The sequence below is a fragment of the Dipteris shenzhenensis genome, chromosome 13 (assembly GCF_047967505.1).
Source record: "Dipteris shenzhenensis isolate YYH24624 ecotype China chromosome 13, Dip_SZ_1.0, whole genome shotgun sequence".
NCBI lineage: Eukaryota > Viridiplantae > Streptophyta > Polypodiopsida > Gleicheniales > Dipteridaceae > Dipteris > Dipteris shenzhenensis.
This window is the reverse complement of record NC_141608.1, coordinates 36,781,633-36,794,394: the sequence shown is the minus strand read 5'-3', so window position 1 is coordinate 36,794,394 and position 12,762 is coordinate 36,781,633.

Sequence of the window (12,762 nt, the reverse complement as noted above, 5' to 3'; positions counted from 1 at the left end):
AGGAATGGTTGCTCCAGCAAGTCGCATTGCAAGAAATAGCATCAGGAAGCAGATGACTGTTGTGCGGTTTCATGGCCACCATTATCTAATTCCTCTGACATGGAAGTTTGCCCATATGAAGGGTCTCTCCAGCCAGAAGGACCCTGGGAATGGTCACTTGTAGGTACAGAACTCAGCCCTCCAAGTGGTTGGGCAGAAAGGGGCAAAATGGAGACGAAGGTGAAGAAGAAGAAGAAGATGACATGGCACGAATGGGCTCAAGGAGGATCATAGTGCTCTGATACCATGTTGAAGAACTAAAAGGAAAGCATGAAGCTGAACATGAAATGAGAATGCTTGCTTGCTAATGGAATGAAGAAAGGTGAGGTCCATATGTAGGCACCTCTACATGAGCCACCAAGCTCCACAATCATCTCCTCAATCATCTCCTAGAATCTCTCAATCATCTTATGTGGCATCTACCACCACCTAACAATGCTTATGGGCATCTAACTATGCCTCTAGCACACACACATAGAACCCAAGGTGTGTGTGGGGCATACACCTTGAGATATCCCATCATCAATAGTCTGAGGCTCTATGCCTTTTGACAGACTACCTATCATCTTAGAAGCACAGAGACTCCAGTGACACATGCAATCAGCCTCTACACGGGACATAGTAGCTCCCAATGCTCCATATGCCTCTAGCATCACCTACACAGGCATAGCGACTCAGACTCCAAGCATCATCGCCCTCGCTCGCAACCTCAGTGCCACGTCCAAACTCCAAGCTCTCGAGCTCCCAAGCTCCTTCACAGCCTTCATACAGTGACTCGAGCTTATCCAACAAGGTCGCGACCTTCAGTATCACGAGGCTCCAATGCTTCAAGTCTCCTCTCCTAGTGGTGACTTCATAGTAGATGCCAAGTGCCCTAGCTTCAAACTCCAAATAGAGCAAATGACCAAGGTGGCCTAGGAGTCCACCTCCATCTCCAACAACGTTGTAGCTTCACCGGACAGCCTACACCTTAACCTCCACACAGGGGGCTATCTCACAACCTCTAAGCTCAAGCACACAGGCTTCCAATAGCGCAATATGCAGCACCAAGCAAACAGCATGCCTCCACAATCGAGCCTCCACCATGACTCAACCCAACTGCAAGCAACTGTAAGCAGATTCTTGTGACGGCAGACTGTAGGTCTATCTACATCGAGCTCCATCAATAGCTAGCCCATGGACTACTCACAACGGGTAGTAGCATCTACCTTTAATATCTGGCCAACCTCTGAGCAGCCCAACCCGAGCACAACCTTGCCTCAACTCCAATAGAGATCAATGGGCGTCGACTTTATCAAAGGGAGGCACAATAGAGACAGAAGCATCCTACGCTCACCAAGTACTCGCATAGGTAATAGAATCTCTGGTAGATTCCAATAGAATCTCCAAGATTCCATCACAAAACCTTATAGACACTCTCGTCAGTACATGGGTAAGCCTCTTGCACAGAGCACCAGACCGCCTCCATCATGGAGTTATTCACATCACGCAGATGATACACCATTCATGACTCCGGATAGGATCTGTGAGTGGAAAGAGAACCTTCTTCGATCATTCATTGCCACAAGGTATGTACCATTCTATGATGCAGACTCGAGCCTCATTGGCCTTGATAGATCAGATGCAGATGCAGGTGCTTCAAATGTTAGCATGGATCAGCCCGCAGTTTCTAATCATGCACATTCCTTGGTAAGCCCTCAGCATGATGCACATTCGGCAGTAAGCCCTCAGCACGAGGCATATTTGGTAAGTCCTCAATACGAGGAAGTATCATGTACATCAGCACAGATTGATTCTAGTGATGTACAACCATCACATTCATCCATGGATCTGACTCCATCCTTTGCCATAGATGTAGATACTCAATAGTAGCTTACCTATGATCATGCCATTATTCAATAGGTAAGTCCTCAGTACGAGGCACTCACATCTCTCGCCGCATGCAGAGATACATGCCACAGTGCATCTAGCTCTTTAGGTGATTCCATTCCAGCATCCATCACTAATGCTTTCACCTCTGACATAGAGCATACCTTGGGTTTAGTTCCCTTCAGTAGTACAGATCAACACATCAGTCTTCAAGACATTTCAGCATCAGCTCAGTCATGCTGCATTGCAACCTTGGATCCAGTGATCACCACCTCTTTCTATCAATAGATCATTCCTTAGCCTGAGGATACCTATGCATCAGTGCGGTCCTATCCTAGTGTAGTAGACATCAAGTTCAGCCATAGTGAAACCTAGGGAGACTCAGTGTTTCATCAAGCACTTATGGCTGTCATATGCAGTCCATACTTGATGCACATCAGTGGTTGGATCCACGATTATAGATCAGTCCCTACATCAGCATTCGGCACCTCATTCACCTCAGGGACATCTTATGCATTTTCAGTTGTATTTCATGCTTCTAGGCCTTTACACTGTCAACTCCACCTCGAGCCTATGATAGATGCTACATCCCATGCCGATGGATGTTTAGCTATGCACACATCAAATGACCTCCACCTCATGATAGTTGAGCATACAGGTTGGACAAGTTCCTATACCTTGTCAGTTTTACGGGCCTCTTCTTCAGTAGAGCAGTGTATCATACCTACACCTTTGGCCCCAGATTTTCAGCCCTTGGATCACTCTGTCTACACTGACTATGTGGACTTCTTTGACCCCGCATTATTCGAAAGAGATTACATTACTATAGCATACCTCGCACATTGCTGTCAGCTCTTTTGTGTTGGTGACACCCTTGTATGTCACAACCTACCGGATTACATCGCCATAGCTACATCGACTAGCTTCACATCTAGATGCCTCTTCTATAGAGCAGTTACACAGTCCATGGCAACACATGACATGTTCATCTTTGACATGTTCAACATGCAACCATATACAGTGCCATTCATGCAGTCATCATTCGATCGACCAGTTTTTGATCTAGGTGGACCTGACTTTCTGCACATTTCCTTCCTCTTCCTTTTGCCCAGTCTTTTGGGTTTTATTACAAAAGGTGAAGGATGACCCACAACTTAAGAGGGGGAGATCCACATCTTGTACAAGACCACATAAGTTGTACTCATTGTACATGCTTCCGCTACGTAGTCACTGTGCTCACATACGCACATACTACTCTGATTTCTTTTTAGTTTTGGATGCTATCATATGCACCAAACGAAATCCACAAAGAGGTCTTGTACATGCACCCTCTACTTACCTAGTGCAATTTAAGAGGTAGTGTTAAAGATAGTGTAAATTGCACTATCCACATAGGGCATAGGGGCAAACCCTAACCCTAACCCTAAGGGGTTCTCACATGTATATCTTCATGTTTCATTGTTAATACAATTAGTGTACAGGTAGCTATATCGTGTGCACTCCTCTCTCTCTCCCTCTCTCACTTCCACTATCACTCATGTAATAGACTACAAAAAATCAAATCACAAAAAATCACGTTATTGTGTGACACTGAGTGTGTAACACTAACTGTGGTCTTCACATCTAACACTAGGATTCAATTGCAACACACAACTATCAAGGGACAGTTGAGTGCTAGATTAAGTGTGTATGAACACATCACATGATATCAAACTTAGACTGATCACACAACTCTCAAGAGAGAGATGAGTGCCCGAATAAGTTTTCATGAAAAGATTTCTCTATTTTCCAATACTATAAGCAAATACCTTTGTATTGTCAACCCCCCCCTTCTCTCTCTCTCTCTCTCTCTCTCTCTCTCTCTCTCTCGCCTCCCCCTAATCCCAACAAATAAAAGAGAGTAAAAAGCACACATGAATAAACTCTCTCGCGCTCTCTCTCTCTCGCTAGCATTATTTTGTACACTTTTGTGTAGACAATTACAAGAAAAAATGTACAATAGAATGTGATTTGGAGGGTTGGAAACTGGCCAACCCTCCAAATCGCATTCTTTTGTACACTATTGCATTCTCACTCTCAAGAAACCTCTCTCTCTCTCTCTCTCTCTCTCTCTCTCTATCTCACGCTCAGTTCCCTGCCCCCTAGGCTCTCTCTCTCTCTCTCTCTATCTATCTATCTCATGCTCAGTTTCCTCCCCCCTAGTCTCTCTCTCTCTCTCTCTCTCTCTCTCTCTCTCTCTCTCTCTCTCTCTCTCTCTCTCTCTCTCTCTCTCTCTCTCTCTCTCTCACACACACACACACACACACACACACACACACATGCACAGGCATGTGCATGCACTCATGTATGCATGCACAAATGCATGCGCACACATGCACACACACCCACATGTGCAGTGTGCACATGCATGCGTGCACGCACATACACACACACACTTGCAGTTCCCTCCCTCCCTCCCTCCCTCTCTGTCTCTGTCTCTCTCTCTCTCTCTCTGTGTCTCTCTATTCTCTCTCTCCTCCCTGTCTCTCTCTCCATGACTCTCTCTCCCTCCCTCCCTCCCTCCCTCCCTCCCCCCCCCCCCCTCTCTCTCTCTCTCTCTCTCTCTCTCTCCCCCTCCCTCCCTCCCTCCCTCCCTCCCTCTCTCTCTCTCTCTCTCGCTCGCTCGCTCTCTCTCTCGTTGTCTCTCTCTCTCTCTCTCTCTCTCTCTCTCGGTTCTCTCTCTCCTCCCTCTCTCTCTCTCTCTCTCTCTCTCTGTCTCTCCATTTTTCTCCCTCCCTCCCTCCCTCCCTCCCTCCCTCTCTCTCTCCCTCTCTCTCTCTCTCTCTGCATATCAGAGAGTGTACAAAAGAAAGTCACGATATGGAGGATTGGAAATCTCCCAACCCTTTATATCGCTCTCTTTTGTACACCTGTTCCTTTGTGGTCTCTAGCTTATAATTTGACCTCTCCCTCTCCCTTGTTGGGAACTCCTCTCAAGGGGTCAAAATATTACATGATTTGGAGGGTGCTCTTGGAATCGACTTCTCCAGGTCGACTGGTTGTGTGATATTCTAGGGTGACTTTGTGTGGCATCACTTTATTGGGTTGCCATGCTAGACTAAGTTTTGATAGCTCCATGCATGGGCTTTAGTTCAATTGGTGGAATATATGGTATGCTTCAGTGACACTAGAGAGCTATCTAGAGGCGTGGGTGGCAACTTCATGTGATGCATAGCGGTGAAATGAGGTGGTATATAGTCAAGGGGAACAACGTGCTCCTTCCTTTTGTCGAGGCCATCAAGCCTGTAGGAGTCGTAGCTAGTAGCTGCTTGTATTCTTATGTATAGGAGTCATTTATAGGTCTTGTAATAGCCAACAATCTCCGTAGGGTTGAGGCTCATTTTGTCAAGGAATAATAGAAGGAGTGGGTTCATTTTCCATTGCAAAATAACTATGTAATCGGCTGCGTAGGAAGAGGAATTTAAACGAGTCATCAAGTTATGTGATCATCTTTATATTTTATGTATTTGGGTCAATATCTTCTTGTTTCAATAAGCTATCAGTGGTATCAGAGTGGGATGGATCAAACCTTATGTTGAGAGAGCAATGTGAGATTTCAAGCTTTGCCTACATGTTGAAAAGGTTCTCCAGAAGACCTGAGGCATGATTACTTGTGTTTCCAAAGAAGATGAGAAGATGGAGAAGAAGATGAGGTCTGAGGCCTCGATCATGAAATTCAACAAATGAAACTTTACAAGTTGGCAAATCTCGACCAAGCTATGGTTTATGCAAAAAGGACTGTGGGGTATTGTGTCTGGCACAAAGAAGGAGCCAACTACTAGAGACACAAAGAAGCAAGTATAGAAGAAAGACAATGAAAAAGCAATTGGCATGATGGGTCAGGCACTAGGAGAAGATTATTTTCACCACCTCAAGATCATGAAGATTGCAGCTGCTAGAAGGACAATCTTGGAAGATTTGTTTGAGGTAAAGATGTGCCATTAAAAGGCAAATTTAAAGCAATAATCATACAATTTGCGCATGGATGAAAATGAGTACTTGGATACCTTCCTCAATCACATGGAATAGTTGTTCAAGCAACTTCAATATCTTGGTTCGAAGACAGAGGATGACGATCAAAAAGAAATTTTATTGAAGAGTCTTCCTTCCAAATATTTTGAGACAACACAAATTCTTCATTTGGATGATGAAGCTGATTTTATCGACAATGTGGGCTTGCTCACGGCCGAAGAGAAATGAGAAGAAGACCTCTTTTTCTGGTGGTGCTGCATATGCTGTGAAAGATAAAAAGGGTGTAATCAGAGATTCAAAAAAGGAATCTCGTGCATGTTATCGTTGTGGCAAGCCATGGGCGTTCTGATTTTTGATGGTCCTGAGGCTTGGCAATGATGCCAAATACTTTGGATTCATGTTTGGAAGAGACTAGTTTTTTGAGCCTATGATGCTCTTGAGTGTTTTATGTGGATTGTGATGTTCTTTATCTCATGAGGCCATGAAGCTTTGGATTACGTGGTTGGTGTTTGTGTTTTGGCATCGACTGTGACTACGTTGTCACAATGGTACATGGGCTATGAAGCCTATAGAGTAGTGGACTATGATGTTCCTTATCTCTTGGTGACTTCACCTTGTTGGGAGTCAGGAGTGTGTGTTGGGGACTCCTCTCAAGGGTTTCAAAATATTGCATGATTTGCAAGGTGCTCTTGGAATCGACTTCTCCAGGTCGATTGGTCATGTGACCTTCTAGGGTGACTTTACATGGCATGAGTTTATTGGTTTGCCATGCATGACTAAGTTTTGATAGGGCCATGCATGAAATTTAGTTTGATTGGTGGATTGTATGGGAAGCTTCCTCATAGTGTACAAGTGGCAAGTGACTCTATAGAGCTCCTTGAAGGCATGGCATGCAACTCCACATGATGCATGGGGGTGAAATGAGGCAGTATATAGTCGAGGGGAATAGCATGATCCTTCCTTTTGTCAAGGTCATCGAGCCTGTAAGAGTCACAGCTAGTAGCTGCTCATTGTCTTAGTTATATGAGTCATTTGCAGGTCTTGTATGAGCCAACAAACCCCATAGGGTTGAGGCTCATTTTGTCAAGGAATAATAGAAGGAGTCGATTCATTTTCTATTGCAAAATAACCGTGTATTTGGTTGCGTAGGAAGAGGAATGTGAATGAGTCATCATTTCATGTAATCGTCCTGATATTTTATGCATTTGGGTTGATATCTTCTTGTTTCAATAAGCTATCACACACACACACACACACACACACACACACACACACACACACACACACACACACACACACACACACACACACACACACACACACACACTTAGACACACACACACATTGTTGATGGGTAACTCCACCACCCCACTAAGCCACTACTTCTAGGAATAGAATATAGCTTGTATTTGAAAAACGGTTATAAGTGCCTCCAAGAAGTCTCTTAGATTTTGTCTCTAGAATGATTCTTGCAGCAGCAGGCGGACTGTTATTTGACTATTATCTGATTGAGGTATTAGTCAGGTTTTGGCTCAAGCTGAGATCAGTTTTTGTTCAAAGAAATATCAATAGGAGAGACTTTTGTGTTCACCTCTCTTGTACCTTTGGATATCTTGAATATGTCTGGAGTACTTCTTTGAGTTACCCACTCTATTTTTTACTGTTTATTGTTCCCCAAAATCTCATTACTTCTAGTTAAAGTTAGTCAAGTGTTTTGCATTGTGAATTAACATGGAACACATTTGGCAATCTTACTCAACTAGACAACAAGGGAAGGAAAGGAGTAAAAGAACAAGGCAACTGGTACTACAACATGCCGACAATGCTTCAACAAGCAATCTAACAGTAGTGGGCACTAGCAAAAGATGAGAAAATACTCCAAGCCACTAAAAGAAGAAAGCACAAAGCTGAAGAATCTTGCTACAACATATCCAAAGCACGATGGACAAGCTGAAATAACTACGAAGGTGTTAAGGAATGTATCTCAAGCAACAAGCTGCAACTAGGCAAGTTTGACTAAACAATAGCCACTAACGACAAAGCACAAGCTCTAAACAAGAACGTGATGTGAATTTAGGAAGATTGGTGAAAAACAACACCAAAAATTGCAATAAATATAATATAACAAAAATCCAATTTTCATATGCAAATAGCACCAGCATAGAGACAATAGACAGAAGGCAAAGTCATCTCGACTTCTTCTATATAGTTCATGGAGGAACTCCAAGCAAATGTTGGAAGCAACTGAAGGACCACCATCACCAAACCATGTTGAAGGCATCTACTTCACAAGGAATAGATCTAGAGCTGAGGCTGGCTACTCCATGATCCTGACTATATCCCAAGTGGGGAGAGTTCATCAACAAACATTAGGGGAGAATTGGGGTCTCAAAAGGGCCTCATAAGGAATGGGTCAAGGAATGGATTTGGCCTAATGCAAGCCATCTTCTGGGGTCCAAGGGAGTCCTAACCCCCCCTACCTAGGTGGGTTAAGCCCAGTTGATCCCACCTCTTACACCTCTTACACCTAGGAGGGGGCCACCTCTTACACCTCTTACACTGAGGGGGCACTTTTCCCAAAGTCAAAATTTTGAATTTCAAATTTGAATTCCCTCTCTCTCCCTCCTTCCCCCATCCTCCAAAGTCAAACTTTTGAATTTTGAATTTTGAATTTGAATTCTATCCTCCTTCCCCCATCGTCCTCCTTGTCTCCCTCCTCCCTCCTCCTCTTCCATATGTTCCATTCCTCCTCCTCCTCCCTCCCCCCCTCCTCCTCCCTTTGTCCTCATGCCTCCTCCTCCCTCCTCCCACATGTGTCCTCCTCCTCCTCCCCCGCTTCTTTTTCCTCCTCCTCCCTCCTCCCCCCTGCTGCATTTTCCTTCTCCTCCTCCCCCCTCATGCTCATCTATTCCCCTCTTCCCTCATGCTCATGCGTACTCCTCCTTCCTCCTACTCATGCAAGCTCATGCTCATGCCTACTCCTATTGCTTCTACTCCTCCTACTCATGCGTATTCATCTGCCATCATCCTCACACCTAGTCCTCTACTTGCTTCTCCTCCCTCTCTCCTCCCTCGTAATCATTCATGGTCCTTCTCATCCCTCCTCAAACATGACCTACCTTCTATCATGGCCTATCATAGTCTCTGTAAATTTTGTGACTATTGCTTGGGGGGGTCACTATGTATAAACCCTCTATATCACATGTGTTCAAGGCATATTTTTTGTAAAATCCCTTATCCATAAAATTTTTCTTCATAAAATGTACCCTTATTCTATACAAATCTATCATTTTTTCCCAGAATTATTTTAAATACACCCCTATGTAAATAAAATTTTGTTAATTTAACAATTTAAAAATATCCTTTTGTTGAACTCCGTGATAGGGTTACATATGATGAGTGACCCCCCTGAGGACTCTATTGATGGCACCATTTGAGGAGATCTCCCATGTTACCATGTGATCGTACAGTTGCAGGATCAATATGTGATCCATGATCTTTGTTTCCAAGAAAAGAAGCATCTTGAACCACTGGAGGTGCTCTAAAGAGGAGAATATGAGCTAAAAGGTTAATTCCATAGTGTTTCAATGTAATTTCTTACTTTGGATTATCCTTAGTGGTGCATTGCTTTTGCTAAGGTCCCCTTAGTTGTTCTTTTAGGATCTTCATGGAGGATGATATGAGAATTTTGGGCATGGATGATATGGACTCTTCATATTGAAAGACACAAAGTCATGCATGAGAAAGTTCTTTTGGAGGTGATGGAGGAATGGTGATGCAAAGGAGATTCCTAGAGCTCGTGAAGTTGCTAATGTAAATCTTGAAGCTCAGAAGTTGATTGAGGAAGAATTCACATGACGCATTACATTTATTTAAATTTAAATTTCTAAAATGATGTTTCTTCATGTGTGTAGGAGTAGCAAGCAGGAATGGAGAATCTATCCATTTGGAACAAGAAGGCATGGAGAATTCATAGTATTGACCCAAGGCAACATATGTGATATATTCCAATGTGTTGTATATGAGATTATAAAAACTTACGAGTTGAATGTGAGATTCCAAATAGCATAGTAGTCTTTCTAAGGACTTAGTTGAGGATTCAAAGACCCTATTATTGTTGTATTAGAGCTGAAGAAGAAGATAAATAGGCTATGAAGCCTCTTTGTGATACAATTTAAAATACAAACACCTATTTTTAATAATCTTCTTCTATCTTAAGCTAAAATTTTCATGTATCTATGGCCAAATGGTGAACCTTTTATTATATTAGCTTGCACACAAAAGTTATATCACATTTTGATGTAACTTACAAGTCAATAAAATGTTGTTTTCCAATTTTGGCCATTCCAATACATATGTAGAAGGGATTTGACCATGGCACCACATTGATTAAATGGAGAGTTAAAAACCAAAATTTGATATTTTCCTACATCACCTTGTAAAGGATTGATGCATTTCATGATTTTCTACGAAGAAATATAGATTTTGAAGGGGTAGATGAAGGAATTTGACAATTTGGGCCATTCCAATGTCCATTTTTGGCAAATGTAGGAGGAACTTGATCGTGGCACAGAAGGCAAAGTTGGTCGGGACATCATGGTTGTCCAAAAATGCCAAAACCCACCATGGCACGAATTTGGCCATTTGGACACCCTTCAAATGGCCAAATTTGCACCGTGGTGGGTTTTTTCATTTTTGGACAACATGACATCTCAACCAACTTTGTCTTCTATGCCGCCATCAAATTCCTTCTACGTTTGCCAAAAATGGTCATTGGAATGGCCCAAATTGTCAAATTCCTTCATCTACCTATTTGAAATCCATATGTCTTTATAGAAAGTCATGGGGTGCATCAACTTCAACATGGGTAAACATAGAAAAGAAAATATTTACAAAGTAACGTAGCAAATGATGGTTGGTCAATATGACAAATTATGTGCCTTGTAGCACAACTCTGGTAAGACCCTTAAACAATATATTTTCTATATAATTTCTTGCCCTTGGAGGAACCTTATAGGTTGGCTATATCAATGTAATTTTTTATTTAATCCAAAAGACTTTGATCTTCCATTATATCACCTTGTCAATTTTCATTTTCTTTGTTTATCTTGCCTTTGAAGCCACCTTTTAGGTTGGCTATGTCAATGTAATTTTTGATTTAATATCACTAACTCACCTTGAAATAATTTGATGCATTACATGAGAAAATATATAATTTGATGCATTACATGAAAAAATATATGTTTTGAAGAGGAATCTAAAATTTTCATTTTCTATGTTTTCTTGGTCATGGAGGTTGGCTATGTCCATGTATCTTTTGGGGTGGCAGATGCATCACATTGAGCTGGGTTGAAGACATCCCACTGTGGAACAAACTCTTTGCCACACCTACATGAGAAGGAGTAAGGGGAGCAAGAGAAAAAACCACTCCTTGCATGATACGAGGGCCTTATCATTTCTGCTTCTTGGGTGCTCGACTAGATTAACGATCAACCTCATCCTGTAGAGGTCCTTCGGGCTCAAGAGTAAAAATCAATGCAATATTCTGTCGAGGCACAGTAGACTCAAGCTGTAAAGGGAATAAAATCTCCAAAATCTAACCAATCTTTGAGTTAGCAGCTTGCTTCTTATCCACCACCATTGCCACCCTCTAAGCCTTTGCATGGATGCGTTCCTTCAACACACGTGCCCAAGGCACTGCTTGTTGCTCTGCTACCACGATCATCCCTCTAGAGCTGGGAGTGATCATGTAGGTCTTCGCTTGCAAACAGACAGACTCAAGTATCCAACGATATAGGTCCCAAACTTGAAGATCCTTGCACACACTAAGCTTGTACTCACCTCGAGAATGATTTCCAAACTCAGCCATCATCGCCTCCATTGAACATGTCAATTGCACAAACAAGCCTGCATCCATCGAAAAATACAGTCGCTGATCAATCAAATGAATGGTCAGCTCCCGATGCTCACCCAAAAACTTCACAGTAGCTGATCCCATTGCTAGATGTTAGATGTGTAGATGTGTTGGAAGAGCGCTAAGGCTACTAGGCACGAATGTTCACCCTCTGCAAATCGATGCTACTAAAGCTTTGGATTTGTAGACATTGGAGACGTGCATCGATAGACTGAGAATCAATGTAAACCAACAGAATGAAGGGGTGAAACTGTGCGTGTGCCATCACCATAGCTATTCAAAGCATGGGAAAGGAAAGAGTGTTGAATGCAGGGAAAGGCCGAAAGACGAAGGAGACCAAGAGAATTGATAGTGCGATGAGGAATACTAAGCATGCAACTGGTACATGCAAGCAAATGACCAAGGATTGCAATCCAGATTGCTAATATCCCACCTTGACAAGTTTTTGCATGGCGGCTAGGATAGGACCTTGCACAAGGCTACTGTCATCATGCATCTTACCCTCCTACCACATGTCCTCTTGTGATTGCTCCACCACCTCCACCTCAACCCAGGAATAATGTGCCTCATTAGATATCCGAAAGGGGCACTGAAGACTTTCGTCATGATGATATGGACGCAGCCAAAAACCATTAACTGGATGTGGAAGTACGTACCCGTGCAAGTCTGCAAGATAGAACGATGTAGACTCGTAGTCATGAAATATCGAGAATGGACCCGACCATTGCAGCTTCAACTTTCCTGGCATCCACCCTAGATGAGTGTTGAACAACAACATCAATTTCCTGTGCTCAAAAAATTTTCCTTCAAAGCATAATCCACTCTGCTTCCACCTTTTTTGAACATCCAGAGTCAGATAGTAGATCTCCAACTGCATATCATCCAATTGATCAAGGACATCCAACTGGAGCACCATAGACTCCTACAGA